The 7,971-nt window shown below is 50.9% G+C and overlaps 1 long non-coding RNA gene across 1 annotated transcript; it reads right to left on the minus strand.

Annotated features, from left to right (window-relative positions):
- Positions 1–315: 315 nt before the first annotated feature.
- Positions 316–7,696, minus strand: LOC119234286 (uncharacterized). Its single transcript, XR_005122576.2, has 3 exons — positions 7,215–7,696; positions 4,497–4,678; positions 316–3,289 (listed from the first exon to the last, which is right to left on the minus strand). It is a non-coding gene; the product is annotated as an uncharacterized LOC119234286 (long non-coding RNA).
- Between the last annotated feature and the right edge of the window lie 275 nt (positions 7,697–7,971).

Consider the following 7,971-nt stretch of genomic DNA (forward strand, 5'->3'; position numbering starts at 1 on the left):
CCTCACAGGGGTGGAGCCCCAATAGTCTCCACAGCCAGAAGCAGAGGCCATTCCTCCCGGGCACTGCATCCAGGAAACACACCAGCTTGCCTCTTCCATCTCACACTTCATCCTGCTCTGATTGGCCAAAGGCCCCCTCCTCCATGAGGGGTGACAGAGGGAATGGACTCGGCGCATGAATGGCGGAGACCAGGGCAGGGCTGCCAGAAAAGACACAGAGCATTTATTCCAAATATTTGGGACACACTTCAGTAGACTTAAAATTGCTCATCATTCGAAGTCCAATTTGACTGAGCACCCAGCAACCCGGTTTCTAGCGCTGGCAACCTTGACAGCTCAGAACCAGGAGGGTATTTGACTTTCACCAATGAATCCCACATGGATTTGAAATGCCAATAACTGGGGTCAGTTGAGGAGCGCTTACTGTGGCTCACAACACAGGAGAGAGGCAGCAACTGCCCTGAACCACACTCTCCACCTGCGCGGGGCCTGGTTCTGTGGGACTGGTTACCGGGGTGGTAGTAGTGGCGGGAGGAACACGCGTGTTTCGGGCAGGGCCGCATGGGCGTGCGTGAGGGACGGCATGCTTCTTCTAAGCAGTGTGTCTCATAAACACTCAAGATTCTACTCAGCACGCTGCTGAGTCCTCGGTGACTCCTAGTTCAGGTCCTCCGCCACCTCCCTCTATGTGGCCATTAGCTCCAGCTGGTTCTGGAGCAGTTGCCCAGGGAAGCGGGTCTGTTTCCTCCTGGTGACTGGCTAGTGGGGCTTCTCAACCTAGGGGCTCAATAATTGGCAAGTCGGGGCCTCCCTGGTGGTGCAGGTGTTAAGGACAGCACTATCGAGCTATCACCAGCCACTGCAGTATGAGTTCAATCCCCAGCCAGCCAGGGAGCTACTCACATGGCGCAGCAGACCTCTCCTGCCTCCCGCTGCTCCCCTCAGCAGTGTATTTCAGTTGATCCACCTGTTCTGTTCCCCACTCTGTCTCTGGTGAATCCTCTCACCCACTCACCTCTGGCTTACACCCCAGTTCTTGTATCCATAAATAAATAAATCTTAAAAAAAATTGGCAAGTCAGATGAGCCGTCCAGGCCCAGGAAACCCTGCCCTACTACCGGGAAGTCCACTCCACTTTAGTGAGACAACGCCTCACTTCCTGCCATCACCACCTACCCGGGTCAGCTGGTGTGGTCGCTGCTGGAAACTGGGGCCAGGAAGATGCTTTTCAGAAGAGGAAATACCCCTTTGAGGCAAGACTTGTATATTGGGACCTCCACATGGTTATACAAATGTTATCCAGGTAAAACCCCCAGAGAAGGCGTGACCTGATTCTCTCCTCCCCAGCCATGTCTGTGGACTATTTTGGGATGACAGGGGACTGCTTTTTCTTCCCTCAGCTGGCTGGGGTTTTCCTGGGTGTTAGTTTGCTAGGGCTTTCTTAATATGTGCCAAGTGGTAAGATGATAGAAATGACTCGTCTCGCCATTCTGCCGGCTAGAAGGCTGAGATCAAGATGTCGGCTAGTTGATGTTTCTGAGGGCTGTGAGGAAGAAACTGCTTCCAAGCCTCTCCCCAGCTTCTAGCATTTGCCGGCCACCTCTGGGGAAAGCTCACTCCCACATCTGCCTTCCTCTTCACGTGCTGCTCTCCTGGTGTGTGTCTCTGTGTCCAAATTTTCCCTTTTTATGTGTCTAATCTGACGCGAGTCAGAATAGATTAGGGTCCACCCTACAGACCTCATTTTAATTTGATCTCAGCTGTAAAGACCCTGTTTCCAAATAAGGCCACTTCTGAGCTCTTGGGAGTTAAGGCGGCATTGTGTCTTCTTTGGGGGGGACATAATCCACCCCAAAACAATGAGCCTTCATGTCGTTCCTATTTGCATTCATTCAGAAAAGAAGAGAATATCCTAATTCCAGGCAGAGTTTTGGCCCCTTTGCTGGCTCTGCGTTGATAATGATTTAAGGCCTTGGAGTAATGGAAGATAAACTGCTTGTCGCTGCCCACTCTGTGTTCCAGGAGATTGCATTTCTGTGTGAGGCCCGCCCAGCACTGCCGGCAAAGGGCTTTTCCATTATGTTAAGAGCTGGTGATGATAGCTGCCATTAATATTCAGCCCTTTGGCCTCCACCCTTTCCCACTGCCTCAGCCGGAAGCACTTCCCTGTGACCCTCCCTGAGGTAACATCAGGACTATTTCCCCCAAGAGACCTTTGCAATTACTTGCCTGCAGCAAGGGGACTGCAGTGCTTTGCTTAGAGTGTTCAAGGCAGGCGCGTGTGGGAGGGGAAGGTCCCTTCTTGCCGTCTGTGCTCAGGGCCCTGCCCCTTCCAATCCAATATTAGAATAAAGCCTCAGCATTTTCCCCTCCTCCGGCAGATGCTGGGAGAACAAGATAAAATTCCTCATGGGCTTGGGCCCTAAATTCTCAATTATTTATTAAGAAATGACACCGTTTTCCCCTCGGCCGGCTTTCCTGGGCACCGGCCGCGGCTACAGCAAGAAAGGCTAGGCCGGGAAGAACCACTTTGGGCCGCGGGTTTTTTTTTTTTTTTTTTTTTTTTTGTGGCTCTCAATTGTCTATATCACCAGGGAGAATGTTCTTTTGAAGCCTGTCCAGGAAACTTGGTTCTAAGAACAGCCTGCTAATTTGAGCTTCTTCTGGGCTGCCCGGCCATGAAACTGGCATCTGGCATCCCAAACAAGCAGCCCCAGAGCAGAAAGCGCTTGTCTGTCTGCGAGTGCAGCCCCCACCAAGAACCACAGTCTGAAGCAACAGGAGTTCACTTCATCACAGTTCTGGAGGCTTCAAGTCTCACATCAGGGTGCCAGCACCTATGGTTTCTTCTGAGGCCTCACTCCTTGGCTTCAGGAGGGCCGCCTTCGTCCCGTGTCCACACGTCATGGGTCCTGTGTGGCTTGGTCCTCATCTCATCCCCTTAGGTGGAGACCAGTCAGATGGAGTAGAGTCCAGCCAGTGAGTGCACGGGACCTTAGTCACCTCTGTGAAAACCCTGCTGCCAAACACGGTCACAATCAGGGACATTGGGGTGAAGACTCAACATGGGGATCCAGGCACCCCAACCCCTGCACCTTCATGGAAATCCCCCCACTAAGACTTGGTGGCTGAGGATGGTGAACCTGAGTCCTGGAGAACAGCCCCCCTGCCAGGGCCCCTTTGTGCTAAGGCCCGAGGAGGAGGAATCCTGAGTCTTGGCCCAGTGATGGGAGTTAGGGATGAGGATGCACCATCTTCCGAGACCACCCTGGGCTGGAAGAAATGATTCCTCAAGAGAAAATAGGCAGCTGTTAAGAGAGGGGATAGATGGTAGAAGAACAAAACAATGACAAACATCTGTCCCATAACCCTATCCTTGCTTTAAAAAAAAAGGCCTGGCAGGGACAACCTCTATGCTCTGTCTTCATTGAACACTGATAGAAGGTGCCCGCCACTTCTTTCTTGATTTCTTCTCCACCCTTCTCCAGATGGGGGCCAGGATTCCCACTCTGGATTCCTTGTTGCCCGTGGTGCCACGCTGGCCTTTGGCTGCTCCCCACAGCTTCCCCCTGCAGAGACCTTGGCCTCTGTTTGTTCAGGAAGGTCACCAGGCTGGGCTGCTTTAAAAAAGCAGAGTGAGCAGCTTTCTGCTGTGAGTTCATTTGTGAATGTCTTCTTGGTGATTTGTGCTGGTAGTAAATACTATCTTCATTATAAACAATAATTCCCCTGCCATTCTTTCTCTGGTCCTCAGTTACCTCGTCTATAGAACAAGAGGGTTGAATTAAATGATTATTAACATCTCTTTCAGTTCTGGCTCTGTGGGATTCCATGAAAATTAAACTCCTTGGGTTAGGTAGTCTGCAGGGTTGACTTTGTGGCGTCCCTCAAGAACTTGGAAATGGGAAATACAATTTCCCTCTGAGAGAAAAATTACAAAACCAGCCGGCACCAGATCAAAGAAGATATATTCAAGTTTCCTTAAATGGACAGGATGGATTTCAGACTAGAGCAGTCTAAATTGATAGCGTGGCATCCCCAGGGACAGAATGGCCGGCCGTCAGAGAGGGAGGAAGCATCAAGGACGGTCAAAACGGAGGCTAACGATGTGAGATTATCAGGGTTACTTCAAGATTTCATAAAGATGAGGCTAGAGTAAGGGGTGGCCCCAGACATTTGAAATCTGGGGCTCCTTGTGGCTCCCCACAATGGAAGTGGGGAGGGCCTTCCAATGTCATGGCTGGAGATCCCTCACAGGGATGACGGGCCGTGTTGTTAACAACCCTTGTAGCCCAGGCACCAACCAGCAGGAAGGTCTTCAGTCACAGCCAAGCAGGGACCTAGGGCCCCTGCTGTGCCCAGCCTTTCCCCTCTCGTGGGTGGGATGTCTGGGGTTCTTGGTATGGGAAGGGCAGCAAGTAAGAACATCTAGGAAGCGCAGGGCAGAAGCTACTTACCAATCAGATTGGAATTACTTTGCTATGTTAGCAACTTACCTGTTCAAATGATACAAGCCATCCTCTGTCTGATTCCAGGTCTGTCTGATGGCCGTAGCTTCTACCTCCAGGGGAGGGATGAGGGTGACAGTTGTAAAGTGTCTGTATTCTTCAAGATAAACAGACTTTCAGTTTCCTCAGGCCCTGGGCGCCTGATCATGTTGATCAATGTGAATTCATCCCTGAGGCAGAAATCCACCACCCACTCAGTGCCACATGGCAAATGACAAGGACTGGACTTGCCCAGAGAAACCCTGCTTGGGAGCAGCCCACCAGCCCCTTCAGATGCAGACTCACTGGCCCAAGGGTCCCTTCAGGATAACTCCATGGGCTCTCCAGTTGGATTTCCACAGTATGTGAACATTTAACTGTAGACAGGTCTGCAAGATGCACTGTGTGTGTGTGTGTGTGTGTGTGTATTTTACTAACACTACTTTTACTACTCTTATTTTCAAACAAAATCTCACAAGGGTCACCAGGCTCTTATAAGCATACCTGTATATCAGGCATTGCTACTGGGGTGTGTTACTTGGCACCCCAACTTTAAGATACTCAAATAGTATTTTTTTATGTTTTTTTTTAAATTGAGGTAACATTGGTTTACAACACTATATATGATTTAGGGGTTCAGATTCACACCTCTTCAGATGTGTGTCACCACAGCACCCCCACTCCCCAGGTACACATCACCCTCTTCTGCTCTACACCCGCTCCTCCACGGTTCAGGCCAAAACCCTAAAGTCCTTTCCAGCTCCTCTCTGCACAAATTCCTGCTTCCGCTCAGAATATGTAGATCCCATCACTTCATGCCAGGGCCCTGCACCTGAAGCCTGGTTCCCAACACCACCCTGCTCACCTGGATTATGGCAGTAGCCTTGCAAGGGGCCTTCTGCATCTGTGTGCTGAGAAGTTCCATCTAATGTAGACAGGTTGTGATTTTCCCCTATTTAAAGTGTCCCAAGGTTTCCCATCCCTCTAGGTTACAATTCGGACTCCTCTCTTTGGTCTCCCAGCCCCTCCCTGGCTGGCTTCGGTACCTCGCAGACTGAACCGCACTCCCTCAGCTCTCTTGGCTCCAGATACACAGGACTTATTGTTGATCCTCACACATGCCAAGCTTGTGCACTGCTTTGCATTCCCTGTTGCCCCTGCTTAGAACCACGGGTGCCCTTGACTTTGAATGGCTCACTTCCTCACGCCAATCAAGTCTTTGTCCAAAGGAGACCTCAGGGTGGCCTACCCTCACCACCTTTTTAAAAAAAGCCTGCCTCACGTTTACTCTGCAGCTCCTCAGTGCTGTGGGGCGACTCCCAGGGCCCCCTCAGGACTGAGAGGCGCTCTTTGCCTTCGCTGTTGGGAGTGTTGGCTGCCAACAGCTCACTTTACAGGCATCACTTTTGCCCAAGGATGTTGCTTCACCCATGTTTATGCCACTCCCAGGAGGTGGCCTGCCTCCGGTGGTGCAGGGGCACACTGCTCTGCGCTTTGGCCGCAACGGACCTCTCTTTGTTGGGGGAACCAAATGCAGCCCCGATAGGACTGGATGAGGCTTTTGCTGCAAAAACATCACAGTTCAGCTTCCTCTCCGTCCAGCCTGCACCTCTCAACCCTCACATGTGCAGTTCCCCGCAAACCTGCAAATCTCAATCTCAGAGTCTCCTCCACATGGAGCCTGACTGGGGACCACTACCTAAAGGTTGCTGGTCTATTTCCTGCCCCCCAACTAAGACTTAAGTTCCATGAGGGCAGGATTTGTCTGTCGTTTTCACCTGTTTCCTACCCCACAGGCTCTATGTGGTGCCTGGCATACAGTGAGAGCTCAATATTGTACTATGGACAAGTTACATACTGAATAAGTGACTGAAGAAATGAACAGACATAACCGCAGTATTCATCATAAAGGTGAAACTGCCTTTTTGAAACGGGAGAGTGTGGGGGAGATAGAAAGCGCTCCCTCTGTCACCACCCCACCCCTTGGAGCACCTGAGGCACCTCGCATTACCCTGGCAGAGCTGATTTTAGAATCAGGAAATCAAGCATCATGGGCAGGCACTGTCACTAGGAAGGCCTTCCATGTGTCCTCAAGTCAGGACTTGATGCTGTGGCTCCAGCTAAGAGAACGAGCCCCACACTTGCTCAGGGGAGAGAAGCTGGGATGGGAGCAAGAACTAGCCTGTGTCCCTAGGGCAGTGATAAATCCAAGAGATCTAGAGAAGGTTCTAGGGGACCTAGTTAAATCTGGGACTAGGGAGAGGACTGAGACTCTGCAACCCCAAGTCAGGGGTGATGCCTTTTGGGGACAGTTTCTGGAAGGGAGACTGCTCAGGACGTGCCCTGGGGCTAGTCCTGCCGGCCTTATGGGAGCCAGCTAACTCTGGTAGAATGCCCAGGAAGTCAGGTCTCTGGGCAATTCATTTTTTTTCTGAACCTTAATGGTGGAGGGAAGCAAAAGCCTGCCACCCCAAAATACATATTTTTGGCAAAAGGTTGAATTCGTGGGAACAGCCATGAAGACAGGATGGAGATTGCTTTTGAAAAAAACCGGTATGTGGAAACTTCTCTCTGTAAAGGCCTCTCCGTCACTGTATCAGGAAGACTTAATCTTCTTATCTCTTTTCTGTGGAGAAGCAGAACTCAATCTGCACACCTTTGTCCACTGTGCCTTCCCCGCTAAGCGCCCTCACTGACCTGCCTCCCCCCACAAAGTCCTTGTCTTACCTGAGCTATTTAAGATGGTGTCTGAAGCCAGGTGGGGGCGTTACTCAGTCGTCTTGGGTCTCTCCCATATATACAGGAGGGATACAAGTTTTTAAACTTCTTTTTGACTTTTTCTCTTCTTAATCTGCTAGATGCTTCTTTGCCAGCCTAGAAGAAATCAGAGGTGCAGGGGATGATCTCCTTTGCGCCCTGACAATTCGCTGGCTCTTCTGCTTCCAGTCCTGGAATTCCTTGGGATGTTCACTGCGTCATTGCTACAAGGACGTGAGGCCCATTTCTGGGTGAAGAAGGAGACAGATGATTCTGTGCACATCTCTGTTGCCTGTTTATGCTCTAGCAGTCTCCTCCCAATCGCTGCCACATCTGACTGATTTTTCCTTCCTCCTAATATGCATTTTGACAAAAAGGGGGAACAAAAAAGGGGTAATAAAAACTTTTAACTTCTCGCCTGGGCAGAAACACTCTGAGTTGGAGTTAGTGAATGCCGGGAGTACTTCCCCCTGAAACGGCAGCAGAAAGGCAGCCAGGGATGTTGGCAACCCCCTGCTGGATGGAGCCTTCCAGCCCCAAAGGGGGTTAGCAGCTCTGCTCTCGCTGGCCTTAGGGGGAGAGAGAGTTCCAGGGCGGTCTCAGGCAGAACTAGCTGTTACAGTAGCTCATTTCCTCCAGAAGCAGCCAGAACAAATTCCACTGCTGGGTTCCTAGGACAGATTCCAGGATTATCTAGCCATTTTCCCTCCTTGGAAGTCCTCTCACA

This window comes from Talpa occidentalis, unplaced genomic scaffold, assembly GCF_014898055.3.
Source record: "Talpa occidentalis isolate TD23 unplaced genomic scaffold, MPIMG_talOcc4v2.1 talOcc4.8, whole genome shotgun sequence".
In the NCBI taxonomy this organism is placed as follows: Eukaryota; Metazoa; Chordata; class Mammalia; order Eulipotyphla; family Talpidae; genus Talpa; species Talpa occidentalis.